The sequence below is a fragment of the Hyla sarda genome, unplaced genomic scaffold, assembly GCF_029499605.1.
Source record: "Hyla sarda isolate aHylSar1 unplaced genomic scaffold, aHylSar1.hap1 scaffold_603, whole genome shotgun sequence".
Lineage (NCBI taxonomy): Eukaryota > Metazoa > Chordata > Amphibia > Anura > Hylidae > Hyla > Hyla sarda.
The window spans coordinates 132,138-155,821 of NW_026610618.1; the positions used below are offsets into that span (position 1 = coordinate 132,138).

The window sequence follows — 23,684 nt, forward strand, 5'->3', positions numbered from 1 at the left end:
GAAGGGAAAAAAAGGTGGAAATGGGTTTAAAAGTGATTTCGGCGGAGAAATATATATATATATATATATATATATATATATATATACGCGCACACACACACATATATATAAACGTATTCTCCGTTGAGATATTGCAGCCGCTGCTGTGTCCAGGCCCAGGAGCCTTAGCACTGTGCTGTGATGTCACTCAATACCACTGACATCACTAGGTGTAAACAACATCTCTCCTTTGCTGTGTATGTGACTATGGAGCTGTTTGGTGATGTCGTCTATTATGGCCTTCATAGAAGCAACAGGAGATTGTTGCATCCATCTAGAACCCTCAGAACTACAGTGCTATGATGTCACTCACTTCCACAGGCCTTGCAGAGTGTAAACAACAACAACCCAGCTTTGTTGTGTATGTAACCATAGGGATTTGTGATGTCACCTAGAACCTTCACAGCAGCGACAGCTTTATGAGGAGCATCAGCACTGCTCTGCCTGAGCAGAACCATCACCGCCATAGGTTGTCAAATAACCCGGATTTAACCCACACAGGTAAGTCCAATGGGGTGCAGGCATGTCCTCTATGCTTACAGCTTCCCGTGGGTGTTGGTTTGATACCGTTTGGGGACAGCCAAGGAGGCATCTGCAGGCAACAAAGGTAGGTGTGTGCTTGTGTGTGTGTTTCCTATGCAGATCCTAAGCCCAGTGTCACATGCAAGTAGGAGGAGTAAGAAGGGTTCCTGGCAAATCCGGGTTATGGATTGCATTTAAAAAGGCCCCGTGGGAGTGCAATGGGCCCCTGTCTTGCTGCTTAGCAATAATGGTATGGGTTTAGGTTCTGCTGTGTGTACTGGTGGTTGACTGCCCCCCAGCCCAGAGTGTGCATGGAAAATTGTCTGGCAGCCTCCCTGACAGCAAGCAGTGATAGTGCCCATGAAGGGCACCTTGTTGGGCCCGCCCCTTTCACGGTTATCGCTTCTCGGCCTTTTGGCTAAGATCAAGTGTAGTATCTGTTCTTATCAGTTTAATATCTGATACGTCCCCTATCTGGGGACCATATATTAAATGGATTTTTGAGAACGGGGGCCGATTTCGAAGCTTGCTTCCGTCGCCCTATGCATTGACCCGATATGGCAGTATCTTCGGGTACAGTGCACCACCCCCTTACAGGGTTAAAAAGAAAGATTCCTACTTTCATTGCTACCTGCTTGCTGGCTAGCCAGCTAGCCAGCCCTGTGGGCCTTGCTGCTGCTGCAGCCAAAAAACAAAAGGTGGTGCTGCTGCTGCTTCTGCTGCTTCTGCTTCTGCTTGTGTCTGGCCGCTGTTGGAGCGTCCAGGCACAGGACTTCTGCTGCTGCTGACTAAATGGCCTCCTTAATTGGATCATTTGAGTAGCCAGCACACCTGTGCAGGTAGGGCATGACATGATAGGCAGCTGCCTTGATAGCGGGTGGGTGCTGAATGTTCCTAATTGACAAAATAAGATTAATGCTTATGAAGAAATATAAAATCTCATCCCTTCCCCAATATCGCGCCACACCCCTACCCCTTAATTCCCTGGTTGAACTTGATGGACATATGTCTTTTTTCGACCGTACTAACTATGTAACTATGTAACATAACATGGGGGGGGGGGGGGGGGTCTCCTGGCTGTTCACACAGGTGTGTCATTGCTGTACATTGACCATGCATTGCTTCTGTGGTATTGCAAAGGCAAAGACAAATGCTTCCAGCCATCCATTGCACTAATGGATTGGTCATCAGCTGGCTGTCTATGTCCCGCATCAATATAGACCAAAGTACAGAGGGTTAGGCTATGCTATTGTGCACCTACCTGATGCATCAGAAGGTGCGAGGCCCTTGCTAAATTCTGTGCACAGACTTTGAGATCTATACTTTAGACTGTATCTAAACCTGCTCCAACATGGACTGACATTCTGGCCTACTTTCAGCCGATGCGACTTGTCTGTCGCTGAACAGTCGCTTTTTATGTATTCAGCACCTATGTATAATGTTGTAAAAATGCTCTAGAAGCTAAAGTCGCAGAAATGTCACACATATTTGGCCTGCAACTTTCTGTGCGACAAATTCAGACAGGAAAAATCAGTATAAATCCTTAGAAAATTATCCCCCAGTGTCTCCATCTGCTGGCGGTATTGAATAAGCATTGCTGCACTGATGGGGTATGCATTAGACGAAAAAAAAGAAGAAAAAGAAGAATAATACGCCCAGAAAAGAGGCGAAAAGGAGAAAAACGTAAAAAAACGTGAAAAAAAAGTAAGAGGAAGAGAAGGGAAAAAAAGGTGGAAATGGGTTTAAAAGTGATTTCGGCGGAGAAATATATATATATATATATATATATATATATATATATATATATATATACGCGCACACACACACATATATATAAACGTATTCTCCGTTGAGATATTGCAGCCGCTGCTGTGTCCAGGCCCAGGAGCCTTAGCACTGTGCTGTGATGTCACTCAATACCACTGACATCACTAGGTGTAAACAACATCTCTCCTTTGCTGTGTATGTGACTATGGAGCTGTTTGGTGATGTCGTCTATTATGGCCTTCATAGAAGCAACAGGAGATTGTTGCATCCATCTAGAACCCTCAGAACTACAGTGCTATGATGTCACTCACTTCCACAGGCCTTGCAGAGTGTAAACAACAACAACCCAGCTTTGTTGTGTATGTAACCATAGGGATTTGTGATGTCACCTAGAACCTTCACAGCAGCGACAGCTTTATGAGGAGCATCAGCACTGCTCTGCCTGAGCAGAACCATCACCGCCATAGGTTGTCAAATAACCCGGATTTAACCCACACAGGTAAGTCCAATGGGGTGCAGGCATGTCCTCTATGCTTACAGCTTCCCGTGGGTGTTGGTTTGATACCGTTTGGGGACAGCCAAGGAGGCATCTGCAGGCAACAAAGGTAGGTGTGTGCTTGTGTGTGTGTTTCCTATGCAGATCCTAAGCCCAGTGTCACATGCAAGTAGGAGGAGTAAGAAGGGTTCCTGGCAAATCCGGGTTATGGATTGCATTTAAAAAGGCCCCGTGGGAGTGCAATGGGCCCCTGTCTTGCTGCTTAGCAATAATGGTATGGGTTTAGGTTCTGCTGTGTGTACTGGTGGTTGACTGCCCCCCAGCCCAGAGTGTGCATGGAAAATTGTCTGGCAGCCTCCCTGACAGCAAGCAGTGATAGTGCCCATGAAGGGCACCTTGTTGGGCCCGCCCCTTTCACGGTTATCGCTTCTCGGCCTTTTGGCTAAGATCAAGTGTAGTATCTGTTCTTATCAGTTTAATATCTGATACGTCCCCTATCTGGGGACCATATATTAAATGGATTTTTGAGAACGGGGGCCGATTTCGAAGCTTGCTTCCGTCGCCCTATGCATTGACCCGATATGGCAGTATCTTCGGGTACAGTGCACCACCCCCTTACAGGGTTAAAAAGAAAGATTCCTACTTTCATTGCTACCTGCTTGCTGGCTAGCCAGCTAGCCAGCCCTGTGGGCCTTGCTGCTGCTGCAGCCAAAAAACAAAAGGTGGTGCTGCTGCTGCTTCTGCTGCTTCTGCTTCTGCTTGTGTCTGGCCGCTGTTGGAGCGTCCAGGCACAGGACTTCTGCTGCTGCTGACTAAATGGCCTCCTTAATTGGATCATTTGAGTAGCCAGCACACCTGTGCAGGTAGGGCATGACATGATAGGCAGCTGCCTTGATAGCGGGTGGGTGCTGAATGTTCCTAATTGACAAAATAAGATTAATGCTTATGAAGAAATATAAAATCTCATCCCTTCCCCAATATCGCGCCACACCCCTACCCCTTAATTCCCTGGTTGAACTTGATGGACATATGTCTTTTTTCGACCGTACTAACTATGTAACTATGTAACATAACATGGGGGGGGGGGGGTCTCCTGGCTGTTCACACAGGTGTGTCATTGCTGTACATTGACCATGCATTGCTTCTGTGGTATTGCAAAGGCAAAGACAAATGCTTCCAGCCATCCATTGCACTAATGGATTGGTCATCAGCTGGCTGTCTATGTCCCGCATCAATATAGACCAAAGTACAGAGGGTTAGGCTATGCTATTGTGCACCTACCTGATGCATCAGAAGGTGCGAGGCCCTTGCTAAATTCTGTGCACAGACTTTGAGATCTATACTTTAGACTGTATCTAAACCTGCTCCAACATGGACTGACATTCTGGCCTACTTTCAGCCGATGCGACTTGTCTGTCGCTGAACAGTCGCTTTTTATGTATTCAGCACCTATGTATAATGTTGTAAAAATGCTCTAGAAGCTAAAGTCGCAGAAATGTCACACATATTTGGCCTGCAACTTTCTGTGCGACAAATTCAGACAGGAAAAATCAGTATAAATCCTTAGAAAATTATCCCCCAGTGTCTCCATCTGCTGGCGGTATTGAATAAGCATTGCTGCACTGATGGGGTATGCATTAGACGAAAAAAAAGAAGAAAAAGAAGAATAATACGCCCAGAAAAGAGGCGAAAAGGAGAAAAACGTAAAAAAACGTGAAAAAAAAGTAAGAGGAAGAGAAGGGAAAAAAAGGTGGAAATGGGTTTAAAAGTGATTTCGGCGGAGAAATATATATATATATATATATATATATATATATATATATATATATCGCGCACACACACACATATATATAAACGTATTCTCCGTTGAGATATTGCAGCCGCTGCTGTGTCCAGGCCCAGGAGCCTTAGCACTGTGCTGTGATGTCACTCAATACCACTGACATCACTAGGTGTAAACAACATCTCTCCTTTGCTGTGTATGCGACTATGGAGCTGTTTGGTGATGTCGTCTATTATGGCCTTCATAGAAGCAACAGGAGATTGTTGCATCCATCTAGAACCCTCAGAACTACAGTGCTATGATGTCACTCACTTCCACAGGCCTTGCAGAGTGTAAACAACAACAACCCAGCTTTGTTGTGTATGTAACCATAGGGATTTGTGATGTCACCTAGAACCTTCACAGCAGCGACAGCTTTATGAGGAGCATCAGCACTGCTCTGCCTGAGCAGAACCATCACCGCCATAGGTTGTCAAATAACCCGGATTTAACCCACACAGGTAAGTCCAATGGGGTGCAGGCATGTCCTCTATGCTTACAGCTTCCCGTGGGTGTTGGTTTGATACCGTTTGGGGACAGCCAAGGAGGCATCTGCAGGCAACAAAGGTAGGTGTGTGCTTGTGTGTGTGTTTCCTATGCAGATCCTAAGCCCAGTGTCACATGCAAGTAGGAGGAGTAAGAAGGGTTCCTGGCAAATCCGGGTTATGGATTGCATTTAAAAAGGCCCCGTGGGAGTGCAATGGGCCCCTGTCTTGCTGCTTAGCAATAATGGTATGGGTTTAGGTTCTGCTGTGTGTACTGGTGGTTGACTGCCCCCCAGCCCAGAGTGTGCATGGAAAATTGTCTGGCAGCCTCCCTGACAGCAAGCAGTGATAGTGCCCATGAAGGGCACCTTGTTGGGCCCGCCCCTTTCACGGTTATCGCTTCTCGGCCTTTTGGCTAAGATCAAGTGTAGTATCTGTTCTTATCAGTTTAATATCTGATACGTCCCCTATCTGGGGACCATATATTAAATGGATTTTTGAGAACGGGGGCCGATTTCGAAGCTTGCTTCCGTCGCCCTATGCATTGACCCGATATGGCAGTATCTTCGGGTACAGTGCACCACCCCCTTACAGGGTTAAAAAGAAAGATTCCTACTTTCATTGCTACCTGCTTGCTGGCTAGCCAGCTAGCCAGCCCTGTGGGCCTTGCTGCTGCTGCAGCCAAAAAACAAAAGGTGGTGCTGCTGCTGCTTCTGCTGCTTCTGCTTCTGCTTGTGTCTGGCCGCTGTTGGAGCGTCCAGGCACAGGACTTCTGCTGCTGCTGACTAAATGGCCTCCTTAATTGGATCATTTGAGTAGCCAGCACACCTGTGCAGGTAGGGCATGACATGATAGGCAGCTGCCTTGATAGCGGGTGGGTGCTGAATGTTCCTAATTGACAAAATAAGATTAATGCTTATGAAGAAATATAAAATCTCATCCCTTCCCCAATATCGCGCCACACCCCTACCCCTTAATTCCCTGGTTGAACTTGATGGACATATGTCTTTTTTCGACCGTACTAACTATGTAACTATGTAACATAACATGGGGGGGGGGGGGTCTCCTGGCTGTTCACACAGGTGTGTCATTGCTGTACATTGACCATGCATTGCTTCTGTGGTATTGCAAAGGCAAAGACAAATGCTTCCAGCCATCCATTGCACTAATGGATTGGTCATCAGCTGGCTGTCTATGTCCCGCATCAATATAGACCAAAGTACAGAGGGTTAGGCTATGCTATTGTGCACCTACCTGATGCATCAGAAGGTGCGAGGCCCTTGCTAAATTCTGTGCACAGACTTTGAGATCTATACTTTAGACTGTATCTAAACCTGCTCCAACATGGACTGACATTCTGGCCTACTTTCAGCCGATGCGACTTGTCTGTCGCTGAACAGTCGCTTTTTATGTATTCAGCACCTATGTATAATGTTGTAAAAATGCTCTAGAAGCTAAAGTCGCAGAAATGTCACACATATTTGGCCTGCAACTTTCTGTGCGACAAATTCAGACAGGAAAAATCAGTATAAATCCTTAGAAAATTATCCCCCAGTGTCTCCATCTGCTGGCGGTATTGAATAAGCATTGCTGCACTGATGGGGTATGCATTAGACGAAAAAAAAGAAGAAAAAGAAGAATAATACGCCCAGAAAAGAGGCAAAAAGGAGAAAAACGTAAAAAAACGTGAAAAAAAAGTAAGAGGAAGAGAAGGGAAAAAAAGGTGGAAATGGGTTTAAAAGTGATTTCGGCGGAGAAATATATATATATATATATATATATATATATATATATATATATATATATATATATATACGTGCACACACACACATATATATAAACGTATTTTCCGTTGAGATATTGCAGCCGCTGCTGTGTCCAGGCCCAGGAGCCTTAGCACTGTGCTGTGATGTCACTCAATACCACTGACATCACTAGGTGTAAACAACATCTCTCCTTTGCTGTGTATGTGACTATGGAGCTGTTTGGTGATGTCGTCTATTATGGCCTTCATAGAAGCAACAGGAGATTGTTGCATCCATCTAGAACCCTCAGAACTACAGTGCTATGATGTCACTCACTTCCACAGGCCTTGCAGAGTGTAAACAACAACAACCCAGCTTTGTTGTGTATGTAACCATAGGGATTTGTGATGTCACCTAGAACCTTCACAGCAGCGACAGCTTTATGAGGAGCATCAGCACTGCTCTGCCTGAGCAGAACCATGACCGCCATAGGTTGTCAAATAACCCGGATTTAACCCACACAGGTAAGTCCAATGGGGTGCAGGCATGTCCTCTATGCTTACAGCTTCCCGTGGGTGTTGGTTTGATACCGTTTGGGGACAGCCAAGGAGGCATCTGCAGGCAACAAAGGTAGGTGTGTGCTTGTGTGTGTGTTTCCTATGCAGATCCTAAGCCCAGTGTCACATGCAAGTAGGAGGAGTAAGAAGGGTTCCTGGCAAATCCGGGTTATGGATTGCATTTAAAAAGGCCCCGTGGGAGTGCAATGGGCCCCTGTCTTGCTGCTTAGCAATAATGGTATGGGTTTAGGTTCTGCTGTGTGTACTGGTGGTTGACTGCCCCCCAGCCCAGAGTGTGCATGGAAAATTGTCTGGCAGCCTCCCTGACAGCAAGCAGTGATAGTGCCCATGAAGGGCACCTTGTTGGGCCCGCCCCTTTCACGGTTATCGCTTCTCGGCCTTTTGGCTAAGATCAAGTGTAGTATCTGTTCTTATCAGTTTAATATCTGATACGTCCCCTATCTGGGGACCATATATTAAATGGATTTTTGAGAACGGGGGCCGATTTCGAAGCTTGCTTCCGTCGCCCTATGCATTGACCCGATATGGCAGTATCTTCGGGTACAGTGCACCACCCCCTTACAGGGTTAAAAAGAAAGATTCCTACTTTCATTGCTACCTGCTTGCTGGCTAGCCAGCTAGCCAGCCCTGTGGGCCTTGCTGCTGCTGCAGCCAAAAAACAAAAGGTGGTGCTGCTGCTGCTTCTGCTGCTTCTGCTTCTGCTTGTGTCTGGCCGCTGTTGGAGCGTCCAGGCACAGGACTTCTGCTGCTGCTGACTAAATGGCCTCCTTAATTGGATCATTTGAGTAGCCAGCACACCTGTGCAGGTAGGGCATGACATGATAGGCAGCTGCCTTGATAGCGGGTGGGTGCTGAATGTTCCTAATTGACAAAATAAGATTAATGCTTATGAAGAAATATAAAATCTCATCCCTTCCCCAATATCGCGCCACACCCCTACCCCTTAATTCCCTGGTTGAACTTGATGGACATATGTCTTTTTTCGACCGTACTAACTATGTAACTATGTAACATAACATGGGGGGGGGGGGGGGGTCTCCTGGCTGTTCACACAGGTGTGTCATTGCTGTACATTGACCATGCATTGCTTCTGTGGTATTGCAAAGGCAAAGACAAATGCTTCCAGCCATCCATTGCACTAATGGATTGGTCATCAGCTGGCTGTCTATGTCCCGCATCAATATAGACCAAAGTACAGAGGGTTAGGCTATGCTATTGTGCACCTACCTGATGCATCAGAAGGTGCGAGGCCCTTGCTAAATTCTGTGCACAGACTTTGAGATCTATACTTTAGACTGTATCTAAACCTGCTCCAACATGGACTGACATTCTGGCCTACTTTCAGCCGATGCGACTTGTCTGTCGCTGAACAGTCGCTTTTTATGTATTCAGCACCTATGTATAATGTTGTAAAAATGCTCTAGAAGCTAAAGTCGCAGAAATGTCACACATATTTGGCCTGCAACTTTCTGTGCGACAAATTCAGACAGGAAAAATCAGTATAAATCCTTAGAAAATTATCCCCCAGTGTCTCCATCTGCTGGCGGTATTGAATAAGCATTGCTGCACTGATGGGGTATGCATTAGACGAAAAAAAAGAAGAAAAAGAAGAATAATACGCCCAGAAAAGAGGCGAAAAGGAGAAAAACGTAAAAAAACGTGAAAAAAAAGTAAGAGGAAGAGAAGGGAAAAAAAGGTGGAAATGGGTTTAAAAGTGATTTCGGCGGAGAATATATATATATATATATATATATATATATATATATATATATATACGCGCACACACACACATATATATAAACGTATTCTCCGTTGAGATATTGCAGCCGCTGCTGTGTCCAGGCCCAGGAGCCTTAGTAGCACTGTGCTGTGATGTCACTCAATACCACTGACATCACTAGGTGTAAACAACATCTCTCCTTTGCTGTGTATGTGACTATGGAGCTGTTTGGTGATGTCGTCTATTATGGCCTTCATAGAAGCAACAGGAGATTGTTGCATCCATCTAGAACCCTCAGAACTACAGTGCTATGATGTCACTCACTTCCACAGGCCTTGCAGAGTGTAAACAACAACAACCCAGCTTTGTTGTGTATGTAACCATAGGGATTTGTGATGTCACCTAGAACCTTCACAGCAGCGACAGCTTTATGAGGAGCATCAGCACTGCTCTGCCTGAGCAGAACCATCACCGCCATAGGTTGTCAAATAACCCGGATTTAACCCACACAGGTAAGTCCAATGGGGTGCAGGCATGTCCTCTATGCTTACAGCTTCCCGTGGGTGTTGGTTTGATACCGTTTGGGGACAGCCAAGGAGGCATCTGCAGGCAACAAAGGTAGGTGTGTGCTTGTGTGTGTGTTTCCTATGCAGATCCTAAGCCCAGTGTCACATGCAAGTAGGAGGAGTAAGAAGGGTTCCTGGCAAATCCGGGTTATGGATTGCATTTAAAAAGGCCCCGTGGGAGTGCAATGGGCCCCTGTCTTGCTGCTTAGCAATAATGGTATGGGTTTAGGTTCTGCTGTGTGTACTGGTGGTTGACTGCCCCCCAGCCCAGAGTGTGCATGGAAAATTGTCTGGCAGCCTCCCTGACAGCAAGCAGTGATAGTGCCCATGAAGGGCACCTTGTTGGGCCCGCCCCTTTCACGGTTATCGCTTCTCGGCCTTTTGGCTAAGATCAAGTGTAGTATCTGTTCTTATCAGTTTAATATCTGATACGTCCCCTATCTGGGGACCATATATTAAATGGATTTTTGAGAACGGGGGCCGATTTCGAAGCTTGCTTCCGTCGCCCTATGCATTGACCCGATATGGCAGTATCTTCGGGTACAGTGCACCACCCCCTTACAGGGTTAAAAAGAAAGATTCCTACTTTCATTGCTACCTGCTTGCTGGCTAGCCAGCTAGCCAGCCCTGTGGGCCTTGCTGCTGCTGCAGCCAAAAAACAAAAGGTGGTGCTGCTGCTGCTTCTGCTGCTTCTGCTTCTGCTTGTGTCTGGCCGCTGTTGGAGCGTCCAGGCACAGGACTTCTGCTGCTGCTGACTAAATGGCCTCCTTAATTGGATCATTTGAGTAGCCAGCACACCTGTGCAGGTAGGGCATGACATGATAGGCAGCTGCCTTGATAGCGGGTGGGTGCTGAATGTTCCTAATTGACAAAATAAGATTAATGCTTATGAAGAAATATAAAATCTCATCCCTTCCCCAATATCGCGCCACACCCCTACCCCTTAATTCCCTGGTTGAACTTGATGGACATATGTCTTTTTTCGACCGTACTAACTATGTAACTATGTAACATAACATGGGGGGGGGGGGGGTCTCCTGGCTGTTCACACAGGTGTGTCATTGCTGTACATTGACCATGCATTGCTTCTGTGGTATTGCAAAGGCAAAGACAAATGCTTCCAGCCATCCATTGCACTAATGGATTGGTCATCAGCTGGCTGTCTATGTCCCGCATCAATATAGACCAAAGTACAGAGGGTTAGGCTATGCTATTGTGCACCTACCTGATGCATCAGAAGGTGCGAGGCCCTTGCTAAATTCTGTGCACAGACTTTGAGATCTATACTTTAGACTGTATCTAAACCTGCTCCAACATGGACTGACATTCTGGCCTACTTTCAGCCGATGCGACTTGTCTGTCGCTGAACAGTCGCTTTTTATGTATTCAGCACCTATGTATAATGTTGTAAAAATGCTCTAGAAGCTAAAGTCGCAGAAATGTCACACATATTTGGCCTGCAACTTTCTGTGCGACAAATTCAGACAGGAAAAATCAGTATAAATCCTTAGAAAATTATCCCCCAGTGTCTCCATCTGCTGGCGGTATTGAATAAGCATTGCTGCACTGATGGGGTATGCATTAGACGAAAAAAAAGAAGAAAAAGAAGAATAATACGCCCAGAAAAGAGGCGAAAAGGAGAAAAACGTAAAAAAACGTGAAAAAAAAGTAAGAGGAAGAGAAGGGAAAAAAAGGTGGAAATGGGTTTAAAAGTGATTTCGGCGGAGAAATATATATATATATATATATATATATATATATATATATATATATATATATATATATACGCGCACACACACACATATATATAAACGTATTCTCCGTTGAGATATTGCAGCCGCTGCTGTGTCCAGGCCCAGGAGCCTTAGCACTGTGCTGTGATGTCACTCAATACCACTGACATCACTAGGTGTAAACAACATCTCTCCTTTGCTGTGTATGTGACTATGGAGCTGTTTGGTGATGTCGTCTATTATGGCCTTCATAGAAGCAACAGGAGATTGTTGCATCCATCTAGAACCCTCAGAACTACAGTGCTATGATGTCACTCACTTCCACAGGCCTTGCAGAGTGTAAACAACAACAACCCAGCTTTGTTGTGTATGTAACCATAGGGATTTGTGATGTCACCTAGAACCTTCACAGCAGCGACAGCTTTATGAGGAGCATCAGCACTGCTCTGCCTGAGCAGAACCATCACCGCCATAGGTTGTCAAATAACCCGGATTTAACCCACACAGGTAAGTCCAATGGGGTGCAGGCATGTCCTCTATGCTTACAGCTTCCCGTGGGTGTTGGTTTGATACCGTTTGGGGACAGCCAAGGAGGCATCTGCAGGCAACAAAGGTAGGTGTGTGCTTGTGTGTGTGTTTCCTATGCAGATCCTAAGCCCAGTGTCACATGCAAGTAGGAGGAGTAAGAAGGGTTCCTGGCAAATCCGGGTTATGGATTGCATTTAAAAAGGCCCCGTGGGAGTGCAATGGGCCCCTGTCTTGCTGCTTAGCAATAATGGTATGGGTTTAGGTTCTGCTGTGTGTACTGGTGGTTGACTGCCCCCCAGCCCAGAGTGTGCATGGAAAATTGTCTGGCAGCCTCCCTGACAGCAAGCAGTGATAGTGCCCATGAAGGGCACCTTGTTGGGCCCGCCCCTTTCACGGTTATCGCTTCTCGGCCTTTTGGCTAAGATCAAGTGTAGTATCTGTTCTTATCAGTTTAATATCTGATACGTCCCCTATCTGGGGACCATATATTAAATGGATTTTTGAGAACGGGGGCCGATTTCGAAGCTTGCTTCCGTCGCCCTATGCATTGACCCGATATGGCAGTATCTTCGGGTACAGTGCACCACCCCCTTACAGGGTTAAAAAGAAAGATTCCTACTTTCATTGCTACCTGCTTGCTGGCTAGCCAGCTAGCCAGCCCTGTGGGCCTTGCTGCTGCTGCTGCAGCCAAAAAACAAAAGGTGGTGCTGCTGCTGCTTCTGCTGCTTCTGCTTCTGCTTGTGTCTGGCCGCTGTTGGAGCGTCCAGGCACAGGACTTCTGCTGCTGCTGACTAAATGGCCTCCTTAATTGGATCATTTGAGTAGCCAGCACACCTGTGCAGGTAGGGCATGACATGATAGGCAGCTGCCTTGATAGCGGGTGGGTGCTGAATGTTCCTAATTGACAAAATAAGATTAATGCTTATGAAGAAATATAAAATCTCATCCCTTCCCCAATATCGCGCCACACCCCTACCCCTTAATTCCCTGGTTGAACTTGATGGACATATGTCTTTTTTCGACCGTACTAACTATGTAACATAACATGGGGGGGGGGGGGGGGGTCTCCTGGCTGTTCACACAGGTGTGTCATTGCTGTACATTGACCATGCATTGCTTCTGTGGTATTGCAAAGGCAAAGACAAATGCTTCCAGCCATCCATTGCACTAATGGATTGGTCATCAGCTGGCTGTCTATGTCCCGCATCAATATAGACCAAAGTACAGAGGGTTAGGCTATGCTATTGTGCACCTACCTGATGCATCAGAAGGTGCGAGGCCCTTGCTAAATTCTGTGCACAGACTTTGAGATCTATACTTTAGACTGTATCTAAACCTGCTCCAACATGGACTGACATTCTGGCCTACTTTCAGCCGATGCGACTTGTCTGTCGCTGAACAGTCGCTTTTTATGTATTCAGCACCTATGTATAATGTTGTAAAAATGCTCTAGAAGCTAAAGTCGCAGAAATGTCACACATATTTGGCCTGCAACTTTCTGTGCGACAAATTCAGACAGGAAAAATCAGTATAAATCCTTAGAAAATTATCCCCCAGTGTCTCCATCTGCTGGCGGTATTGAATAAGCATTGCTGCACTGATGGGGTATGCATTAGACGAAAAAAAAGAAGAAAAAGAAGAATAATACGCCCAGAAAAGAGGCGAAAAGGAGAAAAACGTGAAAAAACGTGAAAAAAAAGTAAGAGGAAGAGAAGGGAAAAAAAGGTGGAAATGGGTTTAAAAGTGATTTCGGCGGAGAAATATATATATATATATATATATATATATATATATATATATATATATACGCGCACACACACACATATATATAAACGTATTCTCCGTTGAGATATTGCAGCCGCTGCTGTGTCCAGGCCCAGGAGCCTTAGCACTGTGCTGTGATGTCACTCAATACCACTGACATCACTAGGTGTAAACAACATCTCTCCTTTGCTGTGTATGTGACTATGGAGCTGTTTGGTGATGTCGTCTATTATGGCCTTCATAGAAGCAACAGGAGATTGTTGCATCCATCTAGAACCCTCAGAACTACAGTGCTATGATGTCACTCACTTCCACAGGCCTTGCAGAGTGTAAACAACAACAACCCAGCTTTGTTGTGTATGTAACCATAGGGATTTGTGATGTCACCTAGAACCTTCACAGCAGCGACAGCTTTATGAGGAGCATCAGCACTGCTCTGCCTGAGCAGAACCATCACCGCCATAGGTTGTCAAATAACCCGGATTTAACCCACACAGGTAAGTCCAATGGGGTGCAGGCATGTCCTCTATGCTTACAGCTTCCCGTGGGTGTTGGTTTGATACCGTTTGGGGACAGACAAGGAGGCATCTGCAGGCAACAAAGGTAGGTGTGTGCTTGTGTGTGTGTTTCCTATGCAGATCCTAAGCCCAGTGTCACATGCAAGTAGGAGGAGTAAGAAGGGTTCCTGGCAAATCCGGGTTATGGATTGCATTTAAAAAGGCCCCGTGGGAGTGCAATGGGCCCCTGTCTTGCTGCTTAGCAATAATGGTATGGGTTTAGGTTCTGCTGTGTGTACTGGTGGTTGACTGCCCCCCAGCCCAGAGTGTGCATGGAAAATTGTCTGGCAGCCTCCCTGACAGCAAGCAGTGATAGTGCCCATGAAGGGCACCTTGTTGGGCCCGCCCCTTTCACGGTTATCGCTTCTCGGCCTTTTGGCTAAGATCAAGTGTAGTATCTGTTCTTATCAGTTTAATATCTGATACGTCCCCTATCTGGGGACCATATATTAAATGGATTTTTGAGAACGGGGGCCGATTTCGAAGCTTGCTTCCGTCGCCCTATGCATTGACCCGATATGGCAGTATCTTCGGGTACAGTGCACCACCCCCTTACAGGGTTAAAAAGAAAGATTCCTACTTTCATTGCTACCTGCTTGCTGGCTAGCCAGCTAGCCAGCCCTGTGGGCCTTGCTGCTGCTGCAGCCAAAAAACAAAAGGTGGTGCTGCTGCTGCTTCTGCTGCTTCTGCTTCTGCTTGTGTCTGGCCCCTGTTGGAGCGTCCAGGCACAGGACTTCTGCTGCTGCTGACTAAATGGCCTCCTTAATTGGATCATTTGAGTAGCCAGCACACCTGTGCAGGTAGGGCATGACATGATAGGCAGCTGCCTTGATAGCGGGTGGGTGCTGAATGTTCCTAATTGACAAAATAAGATTAATGCTTATGAAGAAATATAAAATCTCATCCCTTCCCCAATATCGCGCCACACCCCTACCCCTTAATTCCCTGGTTGAACTTGATGGACATATGTCTTTTTTCGACCGTACTAACTATGTAACTATGTAACATAACATGGGGGGGGGGGGGGGGTCTCCTGGCTGTTCACACAGGTGTGTCATTGCTGTACATTGACCATGCATTGCTTCTGTGGTATTGCAAAGGCAAAGACAAATGCTTCCAGCCATCCATTGCACTAATGGATTGGTCATCAGCTGGCTGTCTATGTCCCGCATCAATATAGACCAAAGTACAGAGGGTTAGGCTATGCTATTGTGCACCTACCTGATGCATCAGAAGGTGCGAGGCCCTTGCTAAATTCTGTGCACAGACTTTGAGATCTATACTTTAGACTGTATCTAAACCTGCTCCAACATGGACTGACATTCTGGCCTACTTTCAGCCGATGCGACTTGTCTGTCGCTGAACAGTCGCTTTTTATGTATTCAGCACCTATGTATAATGTTGTAAAAATGCTCTAGAAGCTAAAGTCGCAGAAATGTCACACATATTTGGCCTGCAACTTTCTGTGCGACAAATTCAGACAGGAAAAATCAGTATAAATCCTTAGAAAATTATCCCCCAGTGTCTCCATCTGCTGGCGGTATTGAATAAGCATTGCTGCACTGATGGGGTATGCATTAGACGAAAAAAAAGAAGAAAAAGAAGAATAATACGCCCAGAAAAGAGGCGAAAAGGAGAAAAACGTAAAAAAACGTGAAAAAAAAGTAAGAGGAAGAGAAGGGAAAAAAAGGTGGAAATGGGTTTAAAAGTGATTTCGGCGGAGAAATATATATATATATATATATATATATATATATATATATATATATATATACGCGCACACACACACATATATATAAACGTATTCTCCGTTGAGATATTGCAGCCGCTGCTGTGTCCAGGCCCAGGAGCCTTAGCACTGTGCTGTGATGTCACTCAATACCACTGACATCACTAGGTGTAAACAACATCTCTCCTTTGCTGTGTATGTGACTATGGAGCTGTTTGGTGATGTCGTCTATTATGGCCTTCGTAGAAGCAACAGGAGATTGTTGCATCCATCTAGAACCCTCAGAACTACAGTGCTATGATGTCACTCACTTCCACAGGCCTTGCAGAGTGTAAACAACAACAACCCAGCTTTGTTGTGTATGTAACCATAGGGATTTGTGATGTCACCTAGAACCTTCACAGCAGCGACAGCTTTATGAGGAGCATCAGCACTGCTCTGCCTGAGCAGAACCATCACCGCCATAGGTTGTCAAATAACCCGGATTTAACCCACACAGGTAAGTCCAATGGGGTGCAGGCATGTCCTCTATGCTTACAGCTTCCCGTGGGTGTTGGTTTGATACCGTTTGGGGACAGCCAAGGAGGCATCTGCAGGCAACAAAGGTAGGTGTGTGCTTGTGTGTGTGTTTCCTATGCAGATCCTAAGCCCAGTGTCACATGCAAGTAGGAGGAGTAAGAAGGGTTCCTGGCAAATCCGGGTTATGGATTGCATTTAAAAAGGCCCCGTGGGAGTGCAATGGGCCCCTGTCTTGCTGCTTAGCAATAATGGTATGGGTTTAGGTTCTGCTGTGTGTACTGGTGGTTGACTGCCCCCCAGCCCAGAGTGTGCATGGAAAATTGTCTGGCAGCCTCCCTGACAGCAAGCAGTGATAGTGCCCATGAAGGGCACCTTGTTGGGCCCGCCCCTTTCACGGTTATCGCTTCTCGGCCTTTTGGCTAAGATCAAGTGTAGTATCTGTTCTTATCAGTTTAATATCTGATACGTCCCCTATCTGGGGACCATATATTAAATGGATTTTTGAGAACGGGGGCCGATTTCGAAGCTTGCTTCCGTCGCCCTATGCATTGACCCGATATGGCAGTATCTTCGGGTACAGTGCACCACCCCCTTACAGGGTTAAAAAGAAAGATTCCTACTTTCATTGCTACCTGCTTGCTGGCTAGCCAGCTAGCCAGCCCTGTGGGCCTTGCTGCTGCTGCAGCCAAAAAACAAAAGGTGGTGCTGCTGCTGCTTCTGCTGCTTCTGCTTCTGCTTGTGTCTGGCCGCTGTTGGAGCGTCCAGGCACAGGACTTCTGCTGCTGCTGACTAAATGGCCTCCTTAATTGGATCATTTGAGTAGCCAGCACACCTGTGCAGGTAGGGCATGACATGATAGGCAGCTGCCTTGATAGCGGGTGGGTGCTGAATGTTCCTAATTGACAAAATAAGATTAATGCTTATGAAGAAATATAAAATCTCATCCCTTCCCCAATATCGCGCCACACCCCTACCCCTTAATTCCCTGGTTGAACTTGATGGACATATGTCTTTTTTCGACCGTACTAACTATGTAACTATGTAACATAACATGGGGGGGGGGGGGGGGTCTCCTGGCTGTTCACACAGGTGTGTCATTGCTGTACATTGACCATGCATTGCTTCTGTGGTATTGCAAAGGCAAAGACAAATGCTTCCAGCCATCCATTGCACTAATGGATTGGTCATCAGCTGGCTGTCTATGTCCCGCATCAATATAGACCAAAGTACAGAGGGTTAGGCTATGCTATTGTGCACCTACCTGATGCATCAGAAGGTGCGAGGCCCTTGCTAAATTCTGTGCACAGACTTTGAGATCTATACTTTAGACTGTATCTAAACCTGCTCCAACATGGACTGACATTCTGGCCTACTTTCAGCCGATGCGACTTGTCTGTCGCTGAACAGTCGCTTTTTATGTATTCAGCACCTATGTATAATGTTGTAAAAATGCTCTAGAAGCTAAAGTCGCAGAAATGTCACACATATTTGGCCTGCAACTTTCTGTGCGACAAATTCAGACAGGAAAAATCAGTATAAATCCTTAGAAAATTATCCCCCAGTGTCTCCATCTGCTGGCGGTATTGAATAAGCATTGCTGCACTGATGGGGTATGCATTAGACGAAAAAAAAGAAGAAAAAGAAGAATAATACGCCCAGAAAAGAGGCGAAAAGGAGAAAAACGTAAAAAAACGTGAAAAAAAAGTAAGAGGAAGAGAAGGGAAAAAAAGGTGGAAATGGGTTTAAAAGTGATTTCGGCGGAGAATATATATATATATATATATATATATATATATATATATATATATATATATATATACGCGCACACACACACATATATATAAACGTATTCTCCGTTGAGATATTGCAGCCGCTGCTGTGTCCAGGCCCAGGAGCCTTAGCACTGTGCTGTGATGTCACTCAATACCACTGACATCACTAGGTGTAAACAACATCTCTCCTTTGCTGTGTATGTGACTATGGAGCTGTTTGGTGATGTCGTCTATTATGGCCTTCGTAGAAGCAACAGGAGATTGTTGCATCCATCTAGAACCCTCAGAACTACAGTGCTATGATGTCACTCACTTCCACAGGCCTTGCAGAGTGTAAACAACAACAACCCAGCTTTGTTGTGTATGTAACCATAGGGATTTGTGATGTCACCTAGAACCTTCACAGCAGCGACAGCTTTATGAGGAGCATCAGCACTGCTCTGCCTGAGCAGAACCATCACCGCCATAGGTTGTCAAATAACCCGGATTTAACCCACACAGGTAAGTCCAATGGGGTGCAGGCATGTCCTCTATGCTTACAGCTTCCCGTGGGTGTTGGTTTGATACCGTTTGGGGACAGCCAAGGAGGCATCTGCAGGCAACAAAGGTAGGTGTGTGCTTGTGTGTGTGTTTCCTATGCAGATCCTAAGCCCAGTGTCACATGCAAGTAGGAGGAGTAAGAAGGGTTCCTGGCAAATCCGGGTTATGGATTGCATTTAAAAAGGCCCCGTGGGAGTGCAATGGGCCCCTGTCTTGCTGCTTAGCAATAATGGTATGGGTTTAGGTTCTGCTGTGTGTACTGGTGGTTGACTGCCCCCCAGCCCAGAGTGTGCATGGAAAATTGTCTGGCAGCCTCCCTGACAGCAAGCAGTGATAGTGCCCATGAAGGGCACCTTGTTGGGCCCGCCCCTTTCACGGTTATCGCTTCTCGGCCTTTTGGCTAAGATCAAGTGTAGTATCTGTTCTTATCAGTTTAATATCTGATACGTCCCCTATCTGGGGACCATATATTAAATGGATTTTTGAGAACGGGGGCCGATTTCGAAGCTTGCTTCCGTCGCCCTATGCATTGACCCGATATGGCAGTATCTTCGGGTACAGTGCACCACCCCCTTACAGGGTTAAAAAGAAAGATTCCTACTTTCATTGCTACCTGCTTGCTGGCTAGCCAGCTAGCCAGCCCTGTGGGCCTTGCTGCTGCTGCAGCCAAAAAACAAAAGGTGGTGCTGCTGCTGCTTCTGCTGCTTCTGCTTCTGCTTGTGTCTGGCCGCTGTTGGAGCGTCCAGGCACAGGACTTCTGCTGCTGCTGACTAAATGGCCTCCTTAATTGGATCATTTGAGTAGCCAGCACACCTGTGCAGGTAGGGCATGACATGATAGGCAGCTGCCTTGATAGCGGGTGGGTGCTGAATGTTCCTAATTGACAAAATAAGATTAATGCTTATGAAGAAATATAAAATCTCATCCCTTCCCCAATATCGCGCCACACCCCTACCCCTTAATTCCCTGGTTGAACTTGATGGACATATGTCTTTTTTCGACCGTACTAACTATGTAACTATGTAACATAACATGGGGGGGTCTCCTGGCTGTTCACACAGGTGTGTCATTGCTGTACATTGACCATGCATTGCTTCTGTGGTATTGCAAAGGCAAAGACAAATGCTTCCAGCCATCCATTGCACTAATGGATTGGTCATCAGCTGGCTGTCTATGTCCCGCATCAATATAGACCAAAGTACAGAGGGTTAGGCTATGCTATTGTGCACCTACCTGATGCATCAGAAGGTGCGAGGCCCTTGCTAAATTCTGTGCACAGACTTTGAGATCTATACTTTAGACTGTATCTAAACCTGCTCCAACATGGACTGACATTCTGGCCTACTTTCAGCCGATGCGACTTGTCTGTCGCTGAACAGTCGCTTTTTATGTATTCAGCACCTATGTATAATGTTGTAAAAATGCTCTAGAAGCTAAAGTCGCAGAAATGTCACACATATTTGGCCTGCAACTTTCTGTGCGACAAATTCAGACAGGAAAAATCAGTATAAATCCTTAGAAAATTATCCCCCAGTGTCTCCATCTGCTGGCGGTATTGAATAAGCATTGCTGCACTGATGGGGTATGCATTAGACGAAAAAAAAGAAGAAAAAGAAGAATAATACGCCCAGAAAAGAGGCGAAAAGGAGAAAAACGTAAAAAAACGTGAAAAAAAAGTAAGAGGAAGAGAAGGGAAAAAAAGGTGGAAATGGGTTTAAAAGTGATTTCGGCGGAGAATATATATATATATATATATATATATATATATATATATATATATATATACGCGCACACACACACATATATATAAACGTATTCTCCGTTGAGATATTGCAGCCGCTGCTGTGTCCAGGCCCAGGAGCCTTAGCACTGTGCTGTGATGTCACTCAATACCACTGACATCACTAGGTGTAAACAACATCTCTCCTTTGCTGTGTATGTGACTATGGAGCTGTTTGGTGATGTCGTCTATTATGGCCTTCATAGAAGCAACAGGAGATTGTTGCATCCATCTAGAACCCTCAGAACTACAGTGCTATGATGTCACTCACTTCCACAGGCCTTGCAGAGTGTAAACAACAACAACCCAGCTTTGTTGTGTATGTAACCATAGGGATTTGTGATGTCACCTAGAACCTTCACAGCAGCGACAGCTTTATGAGGAGCATCAGCACTGCTCTGCCTGAGCAGAACCATCACCGCCATAGGTTGTCAAATAACCCGGATTTAACCCACACAGGTAAGTCCAATGGGGTGCAGGCATGTCCTCTATGCTTACAGCTTCCCGTGGGTGTTGGTTTGATACCGTTTGGGGACAGCCAAGGAGGCATCTGCAGGCAACAAAGGTAGGTGTGTGCTTGTGTGTGTGTTTCCTATGCAGATCCTAAGCCCAGTGTCACATGCAAGTAGGAGGAGTAAGAAGGGTTCCTGGCAAATCCGGGTTATGGATTGCATTTAAAAAGGCCCCGTGGGAGTGCAATGGGCCCCTGTCTTGCTGCTTAGCAATAATGGTATGGGTTTAGGTTCTGCTGTGTGTACTGGTGGTTGACTGCCCCCCAGCCCAGAGTGTGCATGGAAAATTGTCTGGCAGCCTCCCTGACAGCAAGCAGTGATAGTGCCCATGAAGGGCACCTTGTTGGGCCCGCCCCTTTCACGGTTATCGCTTCTCGGCCTTTTGGCTAAGATCAAGTGTAGTATCTGTTCTTATCAGTTTAATATCTGATACGTCCCCTATCTGGGGACCATATATTAAATGGATTTTTGAGAACGGGGGCCGATTTCGAAGCTTGCTTCCGTCGCCCTATGCATTGACCCGATATGGCAGTATCTTCGGGTACAGTGCACCACCCCCTTACAGGGTTAAAAAGAAAGATTCCTACTTTCATTGCTACCTGCTTGCTGGCTAGCCAGCTAGCCAGCCCTGTGGGCCTTGCTGCTGCTGCAGCCAAAAAACAAAAGGTGGTGCTGCTGCTGCTTCTGCTGCTTCTGCTTCTGCTTGTGTCTGGCCGCTGTTGGAGCGTCCAGGCACAGGACTTCTGCTGCTGCTGCTGACTAAATGGCCTCCTTAATTGGATCATTTGAGTAGCCAGCACACCTGTGCAGGTAGGGCATGACATGATAGGCAGCTGCCTTGATAGCGGGTGGGTGCTGAATGTTCCTAATTGACAAAATAAGATTAATGCTTATGAAGAAATATAAAATCTCATCCCTTCCCCAATATCGCGCCACACCCCTACCCCTTAATTCCCTGGTTGAACTTGATGGACATATGTCTTTTTTCGACCGTACTAACTATGTAACTATGTAACATAACATGGGGGGGGGGGGGGTCTCCTGGCTGTTCACACAGGTGTGTCATTGCTGTACATTGACCATGCATTGCTTCTGTGGTATTGCAAAGGCAAAGACAAATGCTTCCAGCCATCCATTGCACTAATGGATTGGTCATCAGCTGGCTGTCTATGTCCCGCATCAATATAGACCAAAGTACAGAGGGTTAGGCTATGCTATTGTGCACCTACCTGATGCATCAGAAGGTGCGAGGCCTTGCTAAATTCTGTGCACAGACTTTGAGATCTATACTTTAGACTGTATCTAAACCTGCTCCAACATGGACTGACATTCTGGCCTACTTTCAGCCGATGCGACTTGTCTGTCGCTGAACAGTCGCTTTTTATGTATTCAGCACCTATGTATAATGTTGTAAAAATGCTCTAGAAGCTAAAGTCGCAGAAATGTCACACATATTTGGCCTGCAACTTTCTGTGCGACAAATTCAGACAGGAAAAATCAGTATAAATCCTTAGAAAATTATCCCCCAGTGTCTCCATCTGCTGGCGGTATTGAATAAGCATTGCTGCACTGATGGGGTATGCATTAGACGAAAAAAAAGAAGAAAAAGAAGAATAATACGCCCAGAAAAGAGGCGAAAAGGAGAAAAACGTAAAAAAACGTGAAAAAAAAGTAAGAGGAAGAGAAGGGAAAAAAAGGTGGAAATGGGTTTAAAAGTGATTTCGGCGGAGAAATATATATATATATATATATATATATATATATATATATATACGCGCACACACACACATATATATAAACGTATTCTCCGTTGAGATATTGCAGCCGCTGCTGTGTCCAGGCCCAGGAGCCTTAGCACTGTGCTGTGATGTCACTCAATACCACTGACATCACTAGGTGTAAACAACATCTCTCCTTTGCTGTGTATGTGACTATGGAGCTGTTTGGTGATGTCGTCTATTATGGCCTTCATAGAAGCAACAGGAGATTGTTGCATCCATCTAGAACCCTCAGAACTACAGTGCTATGATGTCACTCACTTCCACAGGCCTTGCAGAGTGTAAACAACAACAACCCAGCTTTGTTGTGTATGTAACCATAGGGATTTGTGATGTCACCTAGAACCTTCACAGCAGCGACAGCTTTATGAGGAGCATCAGCACTGCTCTGCCTGAGCAGAACCATGACCGCCATAGGTTGTCAAATAACCCGGATTTAACCCACACAGGTAAGTCCAATGGGGTGCAGGCATGTCCTCTATGCTTACAGCTTCCCGTGGGTGTTGGTTTGATACCGTTTGGGGACAGCCAAGGAGGCATCTGCAGGCAACAAAGGTAGGTGTGTGCTTGTGTGTGTGTTTCCTATGCAGATCCTAAGCCCAGTGTCACATGCAAGTAGGAGGAGTAAGAAGGGTTCCTGGCAAATCCGGGTTATGGATTGCATTTAAAAAGGCCCCGTGGGAGTGCAATGGGCCCCTGTCTTGCTGCTTAGCAATAATGGTATGGGTTTAG

General features: G+C 45.9%; 10 non-coding genes across 10 annotated transcripts; all 10 read left to right on the plus strand.

Moving 5' to 3' along the window:
- Positions 1 to 959: 959 nt before the first annotated feature.
- LOC130340889 (U2 spliceosomal RNA) lies at positions 960 to 1,150 on the plus strand. The gene has a single exon (XR_008880923.1). It is a non-coding gene; the product is annotated as a U2 spliceosomal RNA (small nuclear RNA).
- Positions 1,151 to 3,246: 2,096 nt separating this feature from the next.
- On the plus strand, positions 3,247 to 3,437 carry LOC130340890 (U2 spliceosomal RNA). Its single transcript, XR_008880924.1, has one exon. It is a non-coding gene; the product is annotated as a U2 spliceosomal RNA (small nuclear RNA).
- Positions 3,438 to 5,526: 2,089 nt separating this feature from the next.
- On the plus strand, positions 5,527 to 5,717 carry LOC130340891 (U2 spliceosomal RNA). The gene has a single exon (XR_008880925.1). It is a non-coding gene; the product is annotated as a U2 spliceosomal RNA (small nuclear RNA).
- A 2,102-nt stretch (positions 5,718 to 7,819) lies between these two features.
- Positions 7,820 to 8,010, plus strand: LOC130340893 (U2 spliceosomal RNA). The gene has a single exon (XR_008880926.1). It is a non-coding gene; the product is annotated as a U2 spliceosomal RNA (small nuclear RNA).
- A 2,095-nt stretch (positions 8,011 to 10,105) lies between these two features.
- LOC130340797 (U2 spliceosomal RNA) lies at positions 10,106 to 10,296 on the plus strand. Its single transcript, XR_008880848.1, has one exon. It is a non-coding gene; the product is annotated as a U2 spliceosomal RNA (small nuclear RNA).
- A 2,103-nt stretch (positions 10,297 to 12,399) lies between these two features.
- LOC130340799 (U2 spliceosomal RNA) lies at positions 12,400 to 12,590 on the plus strand. Its single transcript, XR_008880849.1, has one exon. It is a non-coding gene; the product is annotated as a U2 spliceosomal RNA (small nuclear RNA).
- A 2,091-nt stretch (positions 12,591 to 14,681) lies between these two features.
- LOC130340800 (U2 spliceosomal RNA) lies at positions 14,682 to 14,872 on the plus strand. Its single transcript, XR_008880850.1, has one exon. It is a non-coding gene; the product is annotated as a U2 spliceosomal RNA (small nuclear RNA).
- Positions 14,873 to 16,969: 2,097 nt separating this feature from the next.
- On the plus strand, positions 16,970 to 17,160 carry LOC130340801 (U2 spliceosomal RNA). Its single transcript, XR_008880851.1, has one exon. It is a non-coding gene; the product is annotated as a U2 spliceosomal RNA (small nuclear RNA).
- A 2,102-nt stretch (positions 17,161 to 19,262) lies between these two features.
- LOC130340802 (U2 spliceosomal RNA) lies at positions 19,263 to 19,453 on the plus strand. Its single transcript, XR_008880852.1, has one exon. It is a non-coding gene; the product is annotated as a U2 spliceosomal RNA (small nuclear RNA).
- Positions 19,454 to 21,540: 2,087 nt separating this feature from the next.
- Positions 21,541 to 21,731, plus strand: LOC130340805 (U2 spliceosomal RNA). Its single transcript, XR_008880854.1, has one exon. It is a non-coding gene; the product is annotated as a U2 spliceosomal RNA (small nuclear RNA).
- Positions 21,732 to 23,684: the final 1,953 nt, after the last annotated feature.